Source organism: Dipodomys spectabilis, unplaced genomic scaffold (assembly GCF_019054845.1).
Source record: "Dipodomys spectabilis isolate Male_0828 unplaced genomic scaffold, ASM1905484v1 ptg000071l, whole genome shotgun sequence".
Classification (NCBI taxonomy): Eukaryota; Metazoa; Chordata; class Mammalia; order Rodentia; family Heteromyidae; genus Dipodomys; species Dipodomys spectabilis.
The window spans coordinates 2,707,864-2,732,659 of NW_024870748.1; the positions used below are offsets into that span (position 1 = coordinate 2,707,864).

The 24,796-nt window shown below is 34.9% G+C and overlaps 1 protein-coding gene across 3 annotated transcripts in view; it reads right to left on the reverse strand.

Annotated features, from left to right (window-relative positions):
* Tenm1 (teneurin transmembrane protein 1) overlaps positions 1 to 24,796 on the reverse strand; it is a 599,693-nt gene that overhangs the window by 204,258 nt on the left and 370,639 nt on the right. The gene's annotated exons all lie outside the window — the stretch shown is intronic.

The window sequence follows — 24,796 nt, forward strand, 5'->3', positions numbered from 1 at the left end:
TGGTACAGGTGGGATTAGAATAGATGGAAGAGAGGAGAAATGATGGAAGGCATGACATTGATGAAGATGCATTGTACACAAAAATTGACATGTTGAGTTGAAACTCCTCTATATAACTACCTAAAGATAATAAAAATTGAATAAAATGTTATGCACACACATATACACTCAGACATTTAGGGATAAATCACTTATTGGTTAAAATGTGGGTGGAATAAGAGGTCATTATATCAAGTGCAAAATTATAGCAGGAATAGTAACAAAGTGCCGGATCTCATTTATATATGGAATCTGAAAAAATGACTTCCAAATAAATTAAGAGAGGGCAGTGGTTACCAGAAGTGTGGCATGGTTGAGGGAAGAACAGGGTAAAGACATTGTTAGTCATTCAGTACCGGGCTACAGGGAAAAGAAGAAGTTCTGTTATGCTCCTGCACAACAGGATTATTGTCAATAATAATTATAATGTATATATGTGCCAGAAGAAAGGATTTGAATATTTTAATAGAAAGCAATGCTAAATGTTTGAGGAGATATATGTTTATCTTGATTTGAACATTTTACAAGGTATGCATGTATTAATCATCACCCTGTAAACATGCACAATTTTAATATGTCAATCAAAAAAATGAAGACAGGAAATTGAAGAGTGTCACTTCTTAGGCACTTGTCTGAGAATAACACTAAATCAAAATAACAAGATAAATATGGAAATAACCTATGTGTCTATTGCTGGGCAAATAAAGTATGTATGTTTATTAAGTAAAAATTATGTGAATACACAATGGTATATTAATCCATTTTCATATTTAGGCCAAGATGTATAGCACCAAGATTAATTTTATTGTTTAGGAAGGGGTCTTGCTATCTTTTGTCCATGTCTGGTCTTGAACTTTCATCCTTTTAATCCCTCCCTTCTATATAGATGGGATTATGGACTTGAGGCATCATATCCTACATAGATGCTCTTTTCTTAATTTTTTTGTTTGATAATCAAAGGGAACATGAGAATTTCCATTCATAGCTTCACTGAATGAGGACTTCATTCTGTAAAATCATTCATCATAAAAGCTTACAATGTGGCATTAATTAATTATTGTTTAGATTTCAAATGTAAGTTATGACAATTTACAAACTCTCAGTTACTTTGAAGCTACCAATAAACACACTACAAAAATACTCTTGTTTTTCTTTCAGAGAACAAAAGTAATATACTCTGTTTAGGTTTGATTTTCACATTTAAAAACGCAAACACCAAGACTATCTTATAAGTACCGCGCGCTAACTGATTGCGCCACTGGAGCTCCAACCACCAAGACTATCTTAAATTTAAAGGAGAGAGGTAGAAGTTTTTTCCACTCTAGTTTTAGTCATCTCCTTGGGAATTTTTTCCTTTTTTGTGGTGCTGGGGATAGAACCCAGTGCCCTACTTAAGCTACATAAACTGTTTACTATGAGCGATTAGGTAAGCTCTTTCCTAGTGTTGTATGAACCTCTAAAGCAATCACCACAAGAAATATTCAAGTCAGGAAATGGAGATGTGGCTCAGTTGGTAGAGCACTATTTGGTGAGTGAAAGCATCAGGTTATGAGAGAAGGATGAGTGAATGCAGTGATAATATTCAACGTACATATGTGAAAACAGAACTAGCTAAATAGAGGGGATGGGTGTGGTTGGGCAACATGGTAGAGAATGAGGGGATGGGTGGGGTTGGGAGACATGGTGGAGAATGACACTGATCAAGATGAATTGCATACAGAAACTGACATGGTGAATTGAAACTACTTAAGGATAATTAAAAATACAAAATTATATTAGATAAAAATAAAATTAACCAGAAAAAATATTCAAATCAAAACTGCAGGAACAGATTTCAGAATTTCTGAGATTAGGTCATAAGTGCTATCTGTGCACACACAAAGGTAAAGTGAAAAGATGGAATGTTAATTTGACTGTAGTGATCACTTCACAGTATGTTTGTATACCAAATCATCACATTGTGCATCCTATATTTGTATAATCTTATTTGCAAATGACATCACAATAACCTTGAAACAAAAAAAGAAACAATTTATAATCAAAACGATCAACTAATAAGTTTCATGTATGTGACATACTCTTTCATAAAAAGGAAAATATAACTTCAGTTGAAAATTATAGAACATATTCACAGAAAATCAAATATGCTGAGCATTTACATTAGAAGTGGAAATATTTCCTTAATCTTTTTCATTTTAGCATCTAAGTCCAGGCTAAGGTTTATTTGGTTGGCTCTGACAAAAAGTAATGAAAATCAAAACTCTTATTTAGGTTTTAATATATTCAACCGCATTTCAGATTTTCCTTAACAAGCTTAAATATTAAAACAGCTTTAAAAAATGAGCACATAAAATAAACAAATCATCTTTATCATGAAAGTACTATGATTTTACTTTTCTTGCACATTTAAATGATGACCCTTTTAGAGTTATCTAAACCCTATAACTGTCAAAATCTTAACTTTCCAATTTTTAATAAAAATGATTTCCATAAAGATTAGAAATTAATCTAACCTGACTCTCAAACTTAATATAGTTTAGTGCTGGAAGCTGTAAAAATTCACCTATCTTGGTTTAATAAAGAAAGATTTTTTCAATTTAAATATACATTGCATTTAATAAGCTTGCATGATAATTTCAACAATGTTCATGGGTTCTTTAAATTGCCTTCCTGCTGTGTCCAGGATGCAATCCAATTTCATTTTAGAGGAACCAAGTTAAGAAAAAGGATTTAAAATTATGAAGTGATTTCAGAGTTACACAATGTGAAATGATTATGAGCCAACCAATCAGATTGTTCTGATAGCTAACTTAAAATAAAAATTAGTTTGTATGAATCTAAATATGTGTGACTCCAAATATGTGACTATTTGCATGCATCTGAATTTTTGACCAAATTAATGATATTTTCTCTAAATATTATTCTTTTTTATAATTTAAAGTTTATAGTAAAGGTGATGTACAGAGGGTTACAACTATAAAAGTAAGGTAGTGAGTACATTTCTTTTTGAATAGTGTTATTACAGTGTCATTTTCTCCCATTTCTCCCCCCTTCTCCCCAACCCTCCTCTCCCCAAGCTGTGAAGTTCATTTCCCACATAGTATCTAGTGAGTATCACTGTTAAATTTATTCAGCCTTTGTACCATTGTTTCTGTGATTCCCCTTCCCTTCCCCAAATTAGATAAACTTATACACAAGACAAAGGGTACAGAAATCAAAAACAGTGATAACATGGAGTAAACCAAAGGAAATTAAAGAAAGAAATAAGAACTAGCTGAAAATTGCAATAAAAATACTCTTGTTTCCATTTCTTGGAGTTCATTTAGATAAACATCATTTTATATGGTCAGATGCATATAGCTATTGAGCCATTGTGATCGTCCCCTTTGTTCTTACTGTGAGATTCTGAGTGCTGTTTAATTAACCATGTCCAATCATAATTATTTGTATTTTATTATCCATTGGATTAATTTGTAGATTTATAGACATATTCTAGTTACTAAAAATGAGGGAAACCATGCAGCTTATACTTCTTCGGATCTGGTTAATATAATTTTTTCCAAGTCTTTCCATTTCCTTATTAATGGTGCAATATCTTTCTTTCTGATGGAAGCATAGAATTTCATTGTGTATACATACCACATCTTCTTCATCCATTCATCTACTGAGGGGCATCTGGGTTGATTCCGTATCTTGGCTATGGTAAACAATGTTGACATGTGCTGGTAGCTTTAGTATGGTCTTGTTCATGTTCTATTGGATAAGTGCCCAAGAGTGGGATTTCTGGGTCATAGGGAAGTTCTATGCTTAATCTTTTGAGTAATCTCTACTGCTTTCCAAAGTGGTTGAACAAGTTTACATTCCCATCAACAGTATAGCAGCACTCCCTTTTGGCCACATCTCCACCAGCATCTGTTATTATTAGTTTTCTTGATAATGACCATACTAGCTGGGATGAAGTAGAATCTGAATGTTGTCTTCACTTTGCATTTCTTTTATGTCCAGACTATGTTGAAAACGAACTTTACAACTTCAGGGAGGGGTGAGGGAGGAATTGGGGAAGTGGGGGAGGAAAGGGATGGTAGGGGAAAAAAAGGAGTGGATAACAATGCTAAATAGGAAATGTACTCATTACCTTACTTATGTAACTGTAACCTCTCTGTACATTATATTTACAATAAAATATATATTAAATACAAAATCTATGTAACTACTCAATAGAAAAAATATTTCTTCATGTTTCTATTGGCCATTATTATTTCTTCTTTAGAGAAGTCTCTCTTTAACTCATTAGTCCAGTTATTGATGGGGTTGTTTCTTCTGGAGGTTTTTTTTTTTTTTTTTGAGCTCTAAGTATATTTTAGATATGAAGCTATATCTGACATATAGCTAGCAAAGATCGTCTCCCAGTCCATGGGCTTCCTATTTATCCTACTAGCTATGTCCTTTGCCATCCAGAAACTATTAAGTTTAATGCAATCCCATTTATCCAGCCTTTCTTGAATTTATTGATTCTGGATCATTTACTCAGGAAGTTTTGGTCTGTGCCAAGAAGTTTTAGTGTTTGCCCTATCCTTTCTTGTAATATTTTCAGGGTACCTCATCTTACATTGAAGTCTTTGAACCATTTGGAATTGGTTCTGGTGCAAGGTGATATATAAGGAACTAACTTCAGTTTTCTACATGTGTGTAGCCAGTTCTGTCAGCACCATTTGTTGAAGAGGTTGTCTTTCATCCTTTTCTATATTTTTGGCTTCCTTATCAAAGATTAGGTGGCTGTAAGTCTCTAGGTTCATTTCCAGGTATTTCATTCTATTCCATTGGTTCTCAGGCCTGATTATGTGCTAGTACCAATCTGTTTTTATTACTATGGCTTTGTAATAGAGTTTTAAGTTTGGTATTAATATTTCTCCAGCACTTTTCTTCCTGCTAAGGATTGTTTTTGCTATTAGGGGACTTCTATTATTCCATACACATTTTTAGATTGCTTCTATTTCATTAAAGAATACTGTTGGGATACTGATGGATATTGTATTAAATTTGTAGATAGCTTTGGGCAGTATTGCCATTTTCACAATGTTAATTTTCCCAATCCAGGAGCATGGGAGGTTTTTACATTTCCTCAAATCTGATTTAATATCCTTTTTCAGGTTTTTAAAGTTTTCATCATAGAGATCCTTCATATGTTTGGTTAAGTTAATTCCTAGGTATTTTAATTTTGAGGCTATTACAAAAAGAGTTGCTTTCCTGATTTCTGCTTCACTATTCTCATTGTTGACATACAAAAAAGCTATTGATTTTGTGGGTTAATTTTATAGCTTTGCCAAATTTTGGATCCTCTCAAGTAACTTGGGAGAGGAATATATGAAGTTCTTTAAATATAGGATCATATCATCTGCAAAGAGGGAGAGTTTTAATTCTTCTTTCCCTAGTTGGATCCTCTTTAGGTTTGTTTCTTGCCTTATTGCCCTAGTTATGAATTCCAGTACTGTAATGAAGTGGAGTGAAGAGAGTGCACATCCTTGTCTCATTCTTGATCTTAGAGGAAATAGTTTTAACTTTTCAATATTGAGTACAATGGTGGCTGTAGGTTTGACATATATAACCTTTATTATATTGAGGAATATTCCATGGATACTTAGCTTCACCAGAGCTTTCATCATAAAGAGGTGTTGAATCTTGTCAAATGCTTTTTCTGCATCTACTGAGATGATTATATAGTTCTAGTCTTTGCTCCTGTTGATGTGTTTAATTACATTAATTTACTTGGGTATATTGAACCAGCTTCGTATCGCTATAATAAATCGCATTTTATCATAGTGTATGATTTTTTTGATTAGTTGTTGAAGTGAGTTGGACAGTATTTATTGAGAAGATTTGCGTTGACGTTCATCGAAGGGCCTGGTCTATAGTTCTCTTTCTTTGGTGAGTTCATATCTGGTTTGGGGTGAGGGTTTTGCTGGCTTCATAGAATGAGTTTGGTAGTGATCTTTTCCTTTCAATTTCATTGAATAGTTTGAAGACTATTGGAGTGAGCTCTCCTGTGAAGGCCCTATAAAATTTGGCTGTGAATCCATTGGGTCCTGGACTTTTCTTGGATAGGAGGTCTTTTATTGCCATTTCTATTTCATTACTTGTTATAGGTCTATATAGTTGGTTTAAATGATCTTGGATTTGTTTTGGTATATTAATATTTGCTATGAATTTTTCCATTTCTTCCAGATTCTCCAAATTGTTAGCATAAATGTTTGCAAAGTATTCCCTCATAATGTTCTGAATCTTGTTTCTGTCTTGATGTTCACATTGTCATCTTGAATTTTATTTCTTTGAGTGTGTTCTCTACATTTTTTGGTCAGATTTGGTAAGGGTCTGTCAATTTTGTTAATTTTTTCAAAGAACCAACTCCTTTTTAATATATGTTTTTTATTGTAAAAATATTGTACAGAGAGGTTACAGTTACATGAGTAAGGTAATGAGTACTTTTCTTATCGAGCATTGTTATTTCTTCTTTGTTTTTCCCCTACAATCACTTTCCTCCCCACCTCCACAACTCTTCCTCTCCCCCTCTCCAGTTGTAAAGTTTGTTTTCAACATAGTGTCTTGTACATCTCATTGTTACAATGGGTCAATCTGTATCCATTTTTCAGCATTTTGTTATTTCCCTTCCCCCTCCCCAAATTATAAAATGTATATACAAGATTCAGGGCACCAGAAAACAGTGAAAACGGGTTATACCATGGGGGAAGAACATACAAAAGAAACAGAAAAATCACATAGCACATTATTATGTTAAAAACAATAGCAAGAATGAAAACTCACTTGTGTTCCTATCTTGGGGTTCATTTCATTTAACATCATCGTATATGGTCATAGGTACATAGCTTTTGACCCTGTATGCTTATCTGAGACATATACTAGTTATTGCAGATAAAGGAAACCATGGGTCCTATGTTTCTTTGGGCCTGACTTACTTCACTTAATATAATTTTTTCCACATCTTTCCATTTCCTAACAAATGGGGTAGTGTCATTTTTTTCTGATGAAGGCATAGAATTCCATTGTATTTTATCTATCTGTCTATTGATCTCTCTCTCTATATGTAGATAGATCTCTCTCTCTGTCTGTCTATATCTATCTATCTATCTATCTATCTATCTATCTATCTATCTATCTATCTATCTATCTATCTATCTATCTCACATTTTCTTGATCCATTCATCCACTGAGGGGCGTTAGGGTTGATTCCATATCTTAGCCATGCTAAATAATGCTGATATAAACATAGTTTTGCTTGTAGGGGTTAGTATGGCCTTGTTTGTGATCATTTGGGTAAATGCCCAAAAGTGGAATTTCTGGGTTATAGGGGAGCTCTATGTGGAGTCTTTTGAAGAACCTCCATACTGCTTTCCAAAGTGGTTGAACAAGTTTACACTCCTACCAATAATGCAGTAAGGCTCCCTTTTGGCCACATCCCCTCCCGCATCTGTTGTTATTAGATTTCTTAGTTATAGCCAATCTAACTGGGGTGAGGTAGACTCTCAATGTTGTTTTCATTTCCATTTCTTTTATGGCTAGAGAAGTTGAACATTTATTCATGTCTATTGGCCATTCTTATTTTCTCTTCAGAGAGTCTCTCTTTAAGTCGTTAGTCACTTATTAATTGGATGGTTGTGTCTTTGAAGATTTGTTGTTGGGGGATTTAATTCTTTGAGTTCTAAGTATATTTTAGATATGAGAGCTTTGTCCATTGTATGGCTAGAGAAGATCTTCTCCCAATCTGTGGGCTTTCTGTTGGTCTTGCCAGCTATGTCCTTTGCCATGCAGAAGCTCTGCAGTTTAATGCAATCCCATTTGTCTAATTTTTCTTTGATTTGTTGTGTTTCTGAGACTTTATGAAGAAAATTTCGGCTTGTGCCAAGGAGCTCTAGAGTTTCTCCTGTTCCTTCCTTTACTGTTTTCAGTGTGTCTGCTTTTACTTCAAGGTGTTTGATCCATTTAGAATTAATTCTGGTGTACGGTGATATATAAGGATCTAGCTTTATTTTTCTACAAATGTTAAACCAATTTCACCAGCACCATTTACTGAAAAGGCTGTCTTTCTTCTGTTCTATTTATTTTAGCTCCCTTATCGATGGTAGTTATAGCTCTATGGGTTCATTTCTGGGTCTTCAGTTCTATTCCATTGGTCCTCAGGTTTGTTCTTGTGACAGTACCAAGCTGTTTTGATTTCTATGGCTTTGTAGTAGAGTTTGAAATTTGTTATTGTTATTCCTCCAGCACTGTTCTTTCTACTAAGGGTTGTTTTGCTATTAGGGGTCTTTTATTGTTCCATATGAACAATATTTCATTGAAGAATGAGGTTGGAATATTGATAGGTATTGCATTGAATTTGTAGATAGCCTTTGGAAGTATTGTCATTTTCATGATGAAAGAACCAACTTTTGTTTTGTTGATTCTTTCTATTATTTTTTGGTCTCTAATTCATTTATTTCTGATTTAATTTTAATTATTTGTTTCAGTCTACTTGTTTGGGTTTTGACTTGTTGCTCACTTTCATGGGGCTTAAGGTGCATCATTAAATTGTTCATTGAGATTTGTTCATGTAGGAATTTAGAACTACAAATTTTCCTGAGTACTGCCTTTGCTGTGTCCAAGAGGAGCTGGTATGTAGTGTGTTCATTTTGTTAAATATCATAAATATTTTAATTTCCACTCTGATCTCTTCAATGACCCACTTGTAATTGACCAATATGTTGTTCAGTCTCCATGAGATACAGAATTTTCTATGTTTGGCTTTTGATGTTGAGCTCTGATTTTATTCCATTGTGGTCTGACACAATGAAGGGAATAATTCCAATATTTCTGAATTCACAGAGATTTCCTTTGTGACCTAAAATATGGTCTATTTGGGGGATGTTCCATGTGCTTCTGAGAAGAATGTATATTCTGATGCTGCTAGGTAAAATATACTGTAGATGTCTGTTACATCTAGTTGTTTTTTGCAATTATTTACTTTTGAGGTTTCTCTTGCTTTTGCTGTGTTGATCAATCCAGAAGCAACAGTGGTGTGTTAAATTCACCAGCAATAAATATTTTTGGATCTATGTGTATTTTTATGGTAAGTAGTATTTGTTTGATTAAGTTGGGTGCTTGGGCATTTGATACATAGATATTTAGAATTGTAGGAGAAATCTCTTCATTAGTATGCAATGTCTTTATTTTCTAAATGTTTTTTGTTGTGAAGATCAGCATTCTATCATTCTTCCCTTCACTTCAACCTTATATCAATTCATGCTTCTAAAAATATTTGTTAGGCATGTATCATGAGTTATCGTTTTTATAACTGGTTGAAATATAACTTCAGCTATGAGTTAGAACATAAACACTCAAAATACTACAAATATGGAAAGTATTATTAAGGAACAGCGTATAATATGATCGTGTAATTTAATTTTGTAATGTCAGGATTTTGACTTCTTTCAAGTATTGGCTTTTAACCTGAAATCTATAGCATATGTGGGTATATGTATGTTGTGATGGAAGAAATTAAATAGACATCATGAGTCTGAAATAGTGGATGAGAAAGAAGTAGAATGATGTAATATGGAAAACTGGAGGTCAGAAGAGTCAAGGCCTTGCATATGACAATGTTTTTTTAGTTTATTGTGCTAGCAATTGGAAATATTAAAAGATAGTAAAGAATAACAAAAATTCGATTTGCATAAAAAGTTTTTGGAATACTATAAGGGTGGGGTGGAAAGAATAAAATCAGATTCAATTATTCATTTAGAAAATTGAGTCCTGGCAAGATAAAATGGTCCCTAGGGCTCAAAAGGAGCCAATGGAGACAGAGAACAAAGCATGTGTTAGAAATATTTTGGAAGAAATGTACTATGTGACTATTGTCTTTTGTATGTTCCACCCCCTATGGTATATCCTCTTGTCACTGTATTTGATTCGGGTATCCTGGTATTGTACATACATTTATCTGAATCAAGGAAGGGAAGGGGAACAACAGAATGGTGAAACAAATGACAAGGAGGAACCAATGCAACAGCAATATTCACAAGACAATATGTTGGAAATGATCTGTACAACTTGAGGGGACATTGGGGAGAGGAAAAGTAGGAGAAAAACGTACAAGAAATTTCCTTCTTACCTTACTTATATAACTGTAATCCTTTGCCAATAATAAAAACAATCCAAAAAGAAAAAAGAAATAGTTTAGGAAGTCAGATTAGAAGGAGGCAAAGAAAGGGTATGGAGATGCCATGAATAATAGCTAATTTTGTCATAGGCAACTATATAAATGGTTATGTTATTTTTTTGTCACTATAGGGAATGCTGAAGGGAAAGCATATTTTGGGGGAGAGAGATTCTGAGTTCAAAATTAGCTATGTTAACCTGAGATGACTGTGAGAAATCCAAGGAGAATTTCCAGGTACACAGACGGGATCTATGGTTTGGAAATTAAAAAAAGATCAACACTAATGACAAAATTTGTTATTGTTCAATAAAAACAGTAATTGAAACCAATGGATGACTTTCAAGTAACATGATGGATGAATGAAACCTAAGACAGAAACTTTAACATTTAAAGGTCAAATGGAATCATAAGATCTAGGAAAGGAGAGGGGAAGAGATCCATCACAAGTATACAGTGTACTCTGAACGTCACCCTCTTTATTATAGTTCACTAATGTCCAACTTCCCTTCTTCTTTTCAAATAGTATTTGGTGGGGTTCATTATGTTATTTTCCTTAGTATCCTCTTATTTACCTCACTCCCTGGCGTCTGTTCTTCTACTTAGTACTTTTTTTCTGGCCATGAGGTAAACATGCTTCTCTACCATGTGCTCTTACCATGATGCACTGCCTTGCTACAAGTCTAGAAGCAATGGGGCTTTATGCATTGAAACCTAAGAAGCTACTAGTGAAAATATACCTTTCCTATTTTTAAGTGGATTATCTCAGGTATATAGATATAGTAATGGAAAGTTAGCTATAATTGTGAGCATAAAGGTATGGTAACATTATACACAAACTGTAAGATTTTTCTCCAGCAGGACTCCTTGTTGGTTATAGGTAAGAATGAGGCTGAGATGAAATTATTCAGTTTGAGTTTTGTGAGGGAGGTCCAATGAGGAAAGGGGTTTTAAGGTATTTGCAAGAGAGATTAAAGATCACTTGTGTGGAAACTTTGGAGAAATAAATTTCGCTATATTTCTCCCTTAAAGCAAATCCAACATAAATTGTGTAACCTTTAGTGATAAAAAAGCAATGGAATGATAACTTAGTAAACGTCCAAGGTGTCAGAATAAATCAAAACTTGAATATTTTCCAAGCTGAAAATTTCACTCTTCCTAATAAATTATAATAATGTTCTCTAGTTTATCATTTGGGAATCATCAATCAAGACTTTATAGTATTGCCATATAATCACATATTTTTGGTTGGGAAGAACACATCTGTTCAGTGTCATTAGAAATAGATTAAATATATTGATTCTATAGTATAAAATCCAACAAAATCTTCTATCCCACAGTGCCTAAAATTCCATCAAGCAAGATATTATTCCATTGTAGTTTAAACACCTACATGTCCACCTGAGTAGCTTCATTTTTGCCCATTTAATTAAAGTTCTGAAGAAGACTTAACTGGAATTTTCTGCTGTCAAAAATGAAGTTTAAAACTGGTCTATTGAAGGGAACTCTTCACCAGGGTATCAATTTTCTCTATAAAATTTTTGTTATAATTCTTTTATTATTTTCCTTACTGGAGTTTGAGGTATATGAGCTAATGAAGCATTGTTAACATATGTGAGAAAATCAGGAGATGCTGAAGGAGAATTTATATGTCGAGTGAAAGTAGATCTATCTTATAAATATACAAGTAAACACAATGGGGTTGTATGCAAATATACATAGATGTATTAATTGAAATACAGTATTTGAAAGGGAGAATTCAAATGGTGTAATCCATTAGAAAAAATTAACTCAGCTCAACAAATGAATATCAGGAAACTGGCACCTGAAAGATGTATGTGAGGGCAGATGAATAAAGAGAAGAAGGTAAGGAGATTATGATCATAATATTCAATGTATATCCAATTAAATTAAGAAAATTGAGGGGAGAGGTTGGATGGAGTGAAGGGGGAGAATGATGAAAAGGGTGATACTGATCAAGATGCACTGTATTCATAAACTGATTTATTAAATGGCAACTATTTTGTACAACTAATTAATGATAAATATATAATTGAAAAATCTCAAGCTCATCCTTAATTAAGTAGGCTCTACGTTTAATGACTATTGTCCTTATATGACATAGAAAAGAAGAGTAGTAGAGAAATCCTTGTGAACACACAGGATTGGAGTCACATAGTCACTACCCAAAGAACACTGGCAGCCATCAGAAGTTGCTGGAGGCAAGAAAGGCATTTTTCCTGGACCCTCTGGAGAGAATGCAGCCCTGATAATGGTTTGATTTCAAACTTCTTCAGCTATCCAAATCTGTGGTAGTATAAGTTTCTGTGGTTTAAACCATGTAGTTTGGCATAATTTGTACCAATGGTCTCAGAAAACTCATATACAAAGAATTTCATTTAAACATGCAGTGGTTCCACTGAAGTTGCCAAGACCACATGGTGCATTTGCAACCTGCATGTCTATTGACATTATGCAATAATAATGGTACTAGACAACTGCTAACACTGAGACTTTTGGATATGAGGCTTTATAGTAAATAATGTAAAAATTGTTTTCCTTAGTCTTAACAGCTCTATAATAAAATTACTGCTACTAATCTCACTTTATAAGTAAAGGAATCAAGGCTTAACAATTCAAGATCATACAGTCAGCAGGAAGTAAAGAAAGGATGTGATATCATATAGTTCAACTTCCAAAGCTACATTTTTGTATGCTGTTATTGGAGGTTGGACTCAGGACACGGGCACTGTTCTTTAGCTCTCTCTGCTCAAAGCTAGTGCTCTACAATTTGAGTCACAGATCCACTACCATCATTTTGGTGGTTAATTGGAGATACAAGTCTCACAGACTTTCCTGACTGAGCTTGCTTTCAACTGCAATCCTCGGATCTCAGCCCCCAGATAAGCTAGGATTACAGGTATGAACCACAAGCAGCAGGCCTCAGAGGCTACCTTTTAACTCATACTGGATTGCTAGTTTAGATATACTATAGTATGTTTTCAATACACTATAGTACTTGGTAGGAAATTATATACTCAGTAATATCATAATACGAATTTTGTGTACCAGTTCAATGAAATTTAAACAAGGCAATAGTGGCTCAGGCCTGTACTCCTAGCTATTCAGGAGACTGAGTATATTTTAAAAAAACTTTAAAATTTTATTGTCAAGGTGATGAACAGAGGGGTTACAGTTGCATAAGTACAGTAGTGAGTACATATCTTGTCGAACTTGTAAACCTCTCCCTCATTTTTCTCCCATTTTCTCTCTCTCCCAACCCATTCCCCCAGTTGTGCAGAACATTTCCAACAAATTGTCTTGCTAGTATCACTGTTGCATTGGTTCCCCCTTTGTCCTTTGTCTTACCATTTTGTTGTTCTACTTCCCATCTCTAAATCACATAAACATATATACATACAATATCCAGGGAACTAAAATCAAATACAGTGACAACAGGGGATAAACCATAGTGGGGAAAAACACACAAAAGAAACAAGAAATCACATAGGAAATTAAGAGCAACAACAGAGAAAAACCTCTTCTGTTCATGTCTTGGAGTTCATTTCCCTTAGCCTCATCTTATATGGTCATATGTACATAGCTATTAAGCCATTCTGCTCATCTACCAGGAATATCCTAGACATATACTAATTATTACAAATAAGGGAAACCATGGGACCTATGTTTCTTTGGGTCTGGATTACCTCACTTAATATGAATTTTTTTTTTCTGCTTATGTGGTGCTGAGAAATCCAACCCAAGGCCTCATGCATGCAAGGCAAGCACTCTACCACTGAGCCACCTTTCCCACCCCTTAATATGAATTTTTTCAAGTCTTTCCATTTCCTTAGAAATGAGGCAGTGTCATTCTGATGAAAGCAAAAATGACCATAAACAAGGCCATACTAAAGCTACCAGCATCACTATATGTATTGCAGCAGTATTTACCATAGCTAAGATTTGGAGCCAACCCAGATGCCCCTCAGTAGATGAATGGATCAAGAAAAGGTGGATTATATATATATACACACACAATGGAATTCTATGTTTCCACCAGAAAGAAGGATGATGGTTTTTAAAATGTTCGCTAGACCCGGGCACTGGTGACTCATGCCTATAATCCTAGCTGCTCAGGAGGCTGAGATCTGAGGATCAGGGTTCAAAGCTAGCCAGGGCAGGAAAGTCTGTGAGACTCTTATCTTCAATGAACCACCAGAAAACCGGAAGTGGCATTGTAGTTCAAGTGGTAGAGTGCTAGCCTAGAGCTGAAGAGCTGAGGGACAGCGCCCAGGCCCAGAGTTCAAGCCCCATGACCACCACCAACAACAACAAAATTGTTCACTAGACTCCATTGCCAAAATAACCACCAAGAAGCAGAAGCAATAGCGTCAATCTAGCAAGTAAAAGGTATTGAGTCAGAGCAAAACAAAACAATGCATCCTACAATAACACACACACACACACACACACACACACACACACACACACACACATATACACACATTAGCGATATTCAATCTAAATTCACACAGTTCATTTCTGTCAGTGTACATCATAACAAACGGACAGTTTTTTAAAGACACATTTTGTTACCCAAAATTAACTTGGTATGATATTTTCTTAAAAGTTAAAATGTTCTTTATAAAATTTAAGCTATGTACTATATATTATGTACAAAGGATACTTTAATAAAATCATTACTCTAGGGCTGGGAAGATGGCTCAGTGATAGAGCGCTTGCCTTGCATGCCTGAGGCCCTGGGTTCAATTCCTCAGCACCACATAAGCAAAAAGAAAAAAACCAGAAGTGGTGCTGTGGCTCAAGAGGTAGAGTGCTAGCCTTGAACTAAAGAGCTGAGGGACAGTGCCCAGGCCCAGAGTTCAGGCCCCACGACTGGACTCCAAAAAAAAATCATTACCTGTAGAAGTAGTTATTTTTTATTAAGATTTTAGCTAAGATTTTAGACGTCATGTGAGTATACTTTTCCTCTCATCTCACACCTTGGTACTAATTTCTCTTGTAAATATGATTCAGTCAGTTTAATGGAAAAAAGATTCAGTAATCTGTGCCATCTCAAAATTAGCAGTACCTCAGCAATTAAGATGTTGTCCTCTACCTACATGCTTAGATTGTTCCACTGTTTCAGAAAAGCTTCCTACTGAGACAATGCCATTACCTTGGCATTATCTCTTTATGATATTTTTATTTCAGAAGCTAGCAGCACCATAAGGAGTACTAACGTCTTATAAAATCACTCTTGTATTTTAAGTATCTATGTTTGAGATGTATCTTAACCACATTCATTTTGTTCCTCAAATTTCATTGTATTAAGGGATAGAGTTCTTTACTTTTCTTAAACTAATATTCTTAGCATGCTAAAAGTTTTAGGTTGTTGGAAGCAGAAACTCATCTTTGGGTACAAAGTCAATGTGTGAGATAGAATCCATAGACCTAAGTGAGAGTCACAGAACAGCTAATTATTAGCCATATGAGCCTGAATATATTATCTAGCTTCTCTGAGTCTGTCTTCATTTACAAAATGGTTGGATGTCATCACTCACTATAACTTACAGAGCGTGGAGAATATGATATAAATATGTAAAAATACTTTGAAAATTTACACAATGAACCAGTCATCTTTAGATATAGGAAACCAATACTTCCATGATGGATAAACACAGATTTTAAATCCAAAATCAATCACCTATAGCTGTGTGGATTTGGAGAAGTACTTCAAAGCTAACTTCCTAATTGGTCAAACAGATAACTCTTCTAAATTACCAGATTATATGCTTACATGGGTTGGTATTTTTTGAAAAATGATATTTAATATCCTAGTGGACACATATAATTTTCCTTCTTCCTTCTTATGCCCTATTTCTGAAAAATGTCTTGAGACCTAGAGAAAATATTTTAAGACCTATTGTACATTTCTGTACATGGGACTCTTTAAAAAGCACCCTGAGCTGGATGACAGTGGCTCACTCCAGTAATCCCAGCTACTCAGGAGACTGAGATATAAGGATCCTGGTTCAAAGTCAGCCAGGGCAGGAAAAGCCACAAAACTCTTTTCTCCAATAAACCACCAGAAAACTGGAAGTGGCGCTGTGGCTCAAGTGGTAGAGTGCTAACCTTGAGTTGAAGAACTGAGGGACAGCACCCAAGCCCTGAGTTCAAGTCCTATGACTGACAAAAAAAAGCACCCTGAGGATAAAGCCCCAAGAACTGCTGTGAAGTCAATATGTCAGACTCTAAATTTTCTAAGAAAAAGTAATTGGAGTCCAATGAGGAAGGAAGCTGTATTTCAGAAAACTAGCCTTTAATATCTAGAATACAAGTCATCGAAGTGTTCTCTAAAGTTCAATACTACCTTCATCATACTGGTAGTATGGTGTTTAGTGATGTTAATAAGGGTGAATTTGACTACTTTTGACTAGGTGGCTTTATATGTATAATGATAACTTTTCTTTTCTTTGGCTAGATCCACTAGGAAGTTTTACCTTAAAAAAATCACACATAAAAACACTTCTGTTTTGGTCTATTCCCTCAAATAACTCCAGGTGTAATCTATAGATCCTCTTGTTATATATCAAGCCAAGGGGCTAGAGAGGTTTGGAAGTGAATTCCATTTTCTAATCTCCAGTATCTTTTTCCAATATAGAAAGCACAGCTCTCTAACATTTACAAATATCCTTCTGGTTTTGCTTTGCCAATTTCATTTTCAGTAACGTTTACTTTTCAGTATTGTCTGTATTTTCAGCCTCTGAGGACCGATATCACTTGTCTGAGAACCTAACAATGAGTTTAAACTTTATTTTTTCCCCTAATGAAACATTATTAATCCTGGGGGTATTTACTGTAATACAATGCATTGGATAATATGGAACATGATCTACTGTTCCACTGGAATGCCAATGTCATGCATCATTAATAAATGCACATTTCTCATTAAGTGTGAGGCTTTTAATTAACATGCATATTTTTGTCATCATATATCAAACCAAGCTGACTTTTTCTCATCTCATGTTGCTTCTGCTGTCTAGAAAAGTTGAAGTCTTACTGTAGCAATGTATATTAAAGCATGTACGTTGTAGTCTACTCTAAATGAGTTTTCAGAACCTAAACTTTTTTCTCTAAGCCTCACTATGGTACTTTTGCAATAAGACTATATGCTGTTAACCTAAACCTGCTGTATTTAGAGTATATAGAATTTTGGAAATCACGGCCCCCAAACTCTCTGCTGGGGATTCAGGCAGAAATGTGCATCTGTCCCCATCCCATCCACTGAATCAAAATATAGCAGTGGAGATTGAGGATTTTACTTTTAACCACAGCTTAGGTAAATTTTTCATGATTATAAAATAGAAGAGTCACTCCTACTTTTCTGTTTCCTTTTCCTAAGAACCTTTATCCTCCTCTTACTTAATCCTTTCTTGGTAAATTCAGGCTTTTTTAGCTTGTTTTTTTTTCTTTGCGGAGCTCAGGATGCTCTTGCCAGGCAAGTGCTTTTCCATTGAGCTAAATCCCTAACCCCAAACTCTGGTCTTTATAATAACTAAAGATCTCTATATGTTCCACTTAGAACCCAGGAGTAGGAATAAGCAAATTTTAGTCTTTATTTGCCACTTTTCTCTTGTGTGGCATTGGATGTCTTCTAAACTTTAGATTCTCCAAATTCAATATTGTGCAAGACAGAGGAAAATGTAACAAATTTAGATGAGTTAGGTTAGGTAAGTTCAAGTTTGATGATTTGCCTGTACCTACAATAGTCGGATCAATGTCCCAGATGCTAGAGGGTAGTTACTGGAGAAAAAAGACAGGAAGGTGAGATGATGTCACTGTATTTGGAGAAGTAGAATGAGTATGAGTTTTAGAGGCTTATAGCTTAGATTATAGATTTAATATAATGATTGTTGAACAAATTGTACCCTTGAGCAAATTATACCCTTTATCAACATAGAATTATATATATATATGCATATATATTATATATATGTATCATGGAATTTTTGTGATGCTTAAATATATAGTACAAGATGGACATCAGCAGTCAGTAACAGGTGACTAATGTGATAGATATGATAAAGGAGAAAAGGAAGAGGAAAAGGGGGCAGCATTTAGACAAGATAGTGGGAATTTAGCATCCTAGTATAGTTATCTGAAGGCAGACATTTTGAAGGCATCCATGATATGCAAGGTACTGTCCTGTTACTGTGGATATAGTAATATTCTCCTTTATTAGAGCTTATATTATATTGTGTGTACACATAGTGGGGATTGGAATGTAGCAGAAAATCATATAGGGACAGAGGTTATTTCACGTGGTGATAATCATTACGAGAAAATGAATACAGAGTAAAGGGGACATGCAGTGATGGAGAATAGGGAGTTGCTATTTTATATTAGAACATTAGGGAAAGCCTAATGATCTATCAGTTGAACAGTCTTTCAACTACTTGCAGGGAGTGGCCAAGTGAAAAATAAGTAGGAAGGTTCTGAACTGAGAACCTTTCAGTATGGAAGAAAACAAAGGAATCCAGAGTCCAGAATATGTAGCTGGATCAGAGTGAAAGAAGATAAGAGATGGTAGCATGAGTACAGATGGTATAAGGGAAGTCATGGAGTGGGAAAGAACAGACTAAGTAGGGTTTTATATACCATGGTATAGAGTCCACTTCTACTCAGAGTGAAGTAAGAAGACCATGAAAATTCTACACAGAGAAGCGGCATGATCTGATTTATAAAAGATCACTTCTGCTGCTGTATTAAGACTAGACTCTAGGGAACAAGTTAGAAAGAGAAGATCAGTGAGGAGGCTATTGCAATAATCCAGGCAAGAAGTGACAGTGGCCTGGGACTTGAATTGTAGCAGTGTAGCTGGTGAGGAGAAGTGGCCATATTCTGGATATATTTAGAAGATGAAGCCAGTTCATTTTGCTGATTGACTCTATGTAGAGATGAGAGATAGATGATTAATCCATGGCTTCTGACATGAGCAACTGGAACAGTGGAGGAGTTATATTTCCTTAGATAGCAAAAGACTGTGGCAGAAGCATGTACATGAAGAATGATATATATGTATAAAGCAGTCTAGACAGTGAGAAGTGTCAGTAAACTAGCATTTAGTGCATACTTCCTGTGTGAGGAGCCCTGTAATGTGTGCTCTGAAATTTTGTTAGTAAAGTGCTTTTGTTAGTATTATAACGGTGCCATGGAACATGTCTTTAGTTTTAGTTGAGTGCATGCAAAATTATTTCAGGAATAAATTGCAGTCTTCTTATACATGGGAAGTCCACATTCAGGTTAATATACATCACTTTTCAGCTTTCCAAAGCCATATTCATTATCTCTGAACTTCAGCTTTAACTAAGGCAAATGAAAACTAGTACAAGTTGAGGGGCTGCAACTTTGCTATTTGCTTACTCACAGTGATGCCTTACCATCGCTCCAGTAACTGCCTTAATTGCTTTCTGGAAATAATCCTACCCCATCTGGTGGGATGTTTCTGAAGCATTAAGTGCTCCAGGAAAAAGAGCTTCTGTGCTTTACAGTAAGCACACTGCCATCAGGAGCCTCACTGGCTGTTTTGTACTTCAGTTTGTGCTGCTTCCCAAAGAGCTGAATGGAATGCTATTGTGTCATTTAAATCTAAAGAAGGCATTTGCACGCTGATGATGTTATCAGAAGTCCTAATTTGTGCAAACATTGATCTGCTTTGAGCAGAAAAGAAATCTCATCTCAGGCAGGGAGGACTGAGCTCAGATTAATAGTCAGGGGAAAGGACTGAAGCACTAGGAAGGGTAAACTTTTTATTTTAGGATGCTTTATCCGATTTTCTTCCCAGATTTATTTCTGCTCCAATGAAGAATATTCTTTTTGAGCTAAATCCAATTTGTATATAAAAATACATACCCATATTGATTTCACTCTCGCTCAAAATGGTATTTTTGCAGTGCAAAAATTTAATCAATACAATCTTATGAGTTGGACTGGTAATGGTAAACATACTAACAGATATTTCATTTCATGAGGCCAAAGATCTGGAAATTGATACTACTGTAAAGGATTACTCATTCACCATTGGGTATAACTTTGTTTACCCAACCATGATATAGGTGTAAAGCAGAAATACAATTATGCTGTGGCCAACACACAAGGGGTTTTTGAACAGTAGAACTTGCCTTCCCCATTCTCCCTAAGGCTCATAGATTGTACAAGTTGGCAGATCAAATAAGGATATTGTGGAAAATCATTTACAATAAATGGAAAAAAGCATAATCGTATAGGGTGGAAAATTAGACTGACATAGTTTGTTGAAGAAATAAAACTCTCTAAGATCAACTTGTTAAAATTAAACTCTTAGAGAAGATAGATTTTCAGATCCTTGGACCAGGGCTGTTCTTTTCTCTCACTGATGTATCTAAAGTATTTGGATTAGAGCAACGTGTGCTATAGTTGAAATTGTAAGACAATAGTGGCTAGAGGTTCAAATAGCAGTCAACAAGCCTTCTAATATGATTCACCCCAAATGTGGCAACACCAAAGGAACTGTGTTCCCTTATTTCTAGTATATTCAGAATGGGAAATGAAATGAATGAAAAGCTGTAACCCTTGTCAGGTGCCGGTGGCTTACATCTATAATTCTAGCTACTCAGGAGGCTGAAATGTAAGGATCGTGGTTCAAAGCCAGTTAGGGCAGGAAAGTCTGTTAGACTCTTATCTCCAATTAAATACCAAAAAGTTGTAAATGGAGCTATGGCTCAAGTGGTAGAATACCAGCGTTGAACAAAAAAGCTCAGGAACAATGCCCACAACTCGAGTTCAAGCCACAGGACTCTCTTTGTCTCTGTCTCTCTGTCTCTCTCTGTCTCTTTTTGTGTCTCTCTCTCTCTTACACACACATACACATACACACATACACACAGACACAATGTAACTGGCACTTCTTGCCTTGTGCTCACGTAACTTGTGGTTGTTCTTACTGGAATAAAGTCAAGTTAGGAACCTACTATGTGGCTTCAGACTGGGAGAAATATTTTTGCAGCTTGAATGCAGAAAAAAGCAATAATCTCAAAGTATTATGACCCTTGAATGTAAGATTGATGCCTAAAGCTAAGGAACTATGTAGGTAAGGGAAATGTTTGCTGTCAACATAGGAACTGTATACTAAAAACAAGCAGATACAAATTGTAATCTAGAATTAGCCAAAGGAAGTCTAGGTAATAAACATTGTGATATCGCTGAGCACCAGTGGTTCAAGTCTGTAATCCTAGCTACTCAGGAGGCTGAGATCTGATGATCGCAATTTGAAGCTAGCCCAGGTAGCCCATGAGAGTCTTATCTCCAATGAATCACATTTAATGCCAGAAGTGGCACTGTGACTCATGTGGTGGAACACTAGATTTGATGCAGAAGATGCTCAGGGACAGCAGGAAGGCCCAGAGTTCAAGTCCCAGGACTGACAAAATTTATGAAATATAACAAGATAGTGCCAATAAGTATCATGTAGTAATCACTGTATGTATGGTATGTTATCTAAAGATAATAATCAATATTTCATGCAATCAATTTACAAAGGAGGGCTTTCTCTCCATAGCTCATAATGCTTTCTAGTATGTAGCTCAAGTTAACCAAGAAACAAAGTAACTTCGTAAACAGGAGATAGGGAGATATTTTTGTTTTGATAATTGGGAATCAGTAGCTCAGAACTAATTGTTTGAAATCCTATAGCACTTTGAATATATTACTTCAAATCTCTTAAAAAAGTGACAATGTAAAAGCTTAAAATGATATTTCAGAAATGAATAGCTTGAAAATTACTGTCTTGCACATAATAGAAATTTATGAATAAAGTAGGTATTTACTCTTCTTTTTTGAATTAACCTGTATTTATTTTATGAGAGGGTTTATTGTGGTATTTTCATACATATACACAGTATACTTTCACTCTGCCTTTGAATGCCTGAAGGCACTGGAAGAGGAACAATAATTTTAAATGTCCAAATCTCCTTCTTTTGGAATCTATTTTGTAGCAAATAAGTGTTATAATAGAGAAAAGCTATTAAATTTACCTTAATCTTCTCACCTTTAGCAAGCTTTGTAAAGTTTATTTCCATCTAAATTGTTTGATAAGAATAAGTATTGAATTTATTCCTACTAAGTCTGTGTAATCAAGTTTCAACAAGAAGTACTGCATTTTGGTGGTCCTGACCTATTGAAAAGAATCACCAGTCTGCTACTTGTGGTTAATGTCTTTAATCCTACCTACTCAGGAGGGTAATGTCTGAGGGTCAAGGATCAAAGCCAGACTAGGTAGGAAAGCTTGTGAAACTCTTATCTCCAATTCACCAACAAAACCCAGAAGTGGAGTTGTGGCTCAACTGGTAAAGCACCAGCTTTGCGTGAAAAAGCAAGCAAAAGGAGTGTAAGGCTCTGACTTCAAGCCCCAGTACTAACACACACACACACACACACACACACACACACAAAATCACCTAGATGTAGTAAAGCAGTGCCTTGAATAACTCATGATAATTGCTTTGCATGAAATATTTCCTGTCAGAGAGGCATGAAGTTACTTCACAGAAAAATTTAGAAGTATGTTTGTCTTCCTGTTCTTCCCTAATCTGAGGATTGTATTAGTTTACAAGCATGTGTATTAGTTATCACTTTTAAAATAAGATAATGAAATTATTAGACTTTCACATCTAAAATTTTATTTCATAGCATTCTAGGAAACATGCAGATTATTTTTACCTTAATGAAGAAGGAAATGAAGCTCAAAGAAGTAAGTTATTCAACCAAAGTCACAGTTCTTGTCAATAGCAGAATTGGAACCCTGCTGTAATTTCACGTACTTTTCAGTATAGCTGTGACTTTGAAAAGATGCTTGTTCAAGTCAATATAGTTTAGATTAGATAACAGATGATTGTCCCATATTCCCTAATGGCAACTGCTGATATGTATTTCTTATTTCTCATTGAGCACATATCCACCATGGTTCTGAAGGTGATTTGCTTACCAACATGATACCTTTAGAGTCTTCCGAAGCATGGGAACAGAATGTAGATAATTGTATAAAACACTAAAATGCTTCTACCCAGAAATTCAATAACATCTGTTCACATTTCATAGACCAAAATAAGTCACATGATGATGCTTAACTGCATTGCTCCCAAAAAGGTGAAAACAATTAGAATCTTGCTGAACACTGGAAAATGTATGTATATATGTATATATATAAAGCTCTCTGTTCAAATGAAATTTTGCTCATAATTCCATTATAGTTAGTAGATAGTAATATAGTTATAGATAGTAAGCAGTGGCCATACACAAATCTTCTTATCTTGACCCTCACTTCTTTGAGGCTCCTAAGATACTTTTAAGGTACCTTAGTATTTGTTGAACGCAATTCAACATCAGCTTCCCCCAATATACATAGAAAACAGGCATAAGGAAAAAGATTTTTTTTATGCTAAAGATAAGAAGATCAATAATTCCTTTCAGGGTCATGAGATAAAATATAATCTAAAATGGGAACATATCACAGGGTGATCCATTCTGTGGCTCTTGTTCTACTCACTTGACTGGTACTCCTACTGTGACACAGAAAATTGTCAAGAATATTGTGACTTTTCATGTCAGAATGTATTAGGTGCATATAATGTTATCTGTAATAAATGCTAAGACTCAAGTGCACAGCATGGTTTAGAAACTAATTTTTAAAGGAGGTATACATTTTTAGATTCCTTTTGAAGCCCACAGCTGGCTTATACCACTAAGCAACTTGACTTGTATGCAAGAGTAAATGTTTTAATACAATGTGCCTGTAAGTTTTCCATTTTGTTACATTTTAAAATATGATTTACTCAGAAAATGAAAATTCTTTTATTAGATTATAGATGGAAGGAAAATGATCTTGCTGAATATGACACAGGTCATTTTGTGTCATTTTCTTTTATGAAGAATGTTTTCAATCAAGATAATTCTATTTTCAATAAAATTATATGTATTCTTCAGGAATATGTCTTAAGGTATAGAATAAAAATAGAAAAGTGATCTCAAGGAGTATGTAGGCATATGTGTATATGCATGTTTGTGTGTGTGTGTGTGTGTGTGTGTGTGTGTTGGTGGTAAACCTGGATAGCTTTCAAACTATATTAACTCCATCTCTTGTTATTTTAATCACTGTAAATTGAGAATATATAGAGTACTTCAAAAAGCCATCTGACTGATAGATCACATCATAGCCCTTTGTTACATTGGATAGCATAAAAAGACTGCCTAGGTAGTGTAAACATCTGTGGCAACATTATTCCAAGGAAATAAAACAAGAATTCCTCCTATTCCTGCAGTGTCAATCAACCAAACCATGATTATAAATGAATGGTAATGTTTTCCATCCAACAAATTCCCAGGAAGGAAGAGATTAGTTTTTGTGTTATGTGTTTGAAAATGACAACTTGTCATTAAACAATTCACACACTAAAACTATTTTTGTTCAAGATGTTCAAGTTAGAGAAGTAGAAAGAGGAAGAAAATCTATTAACT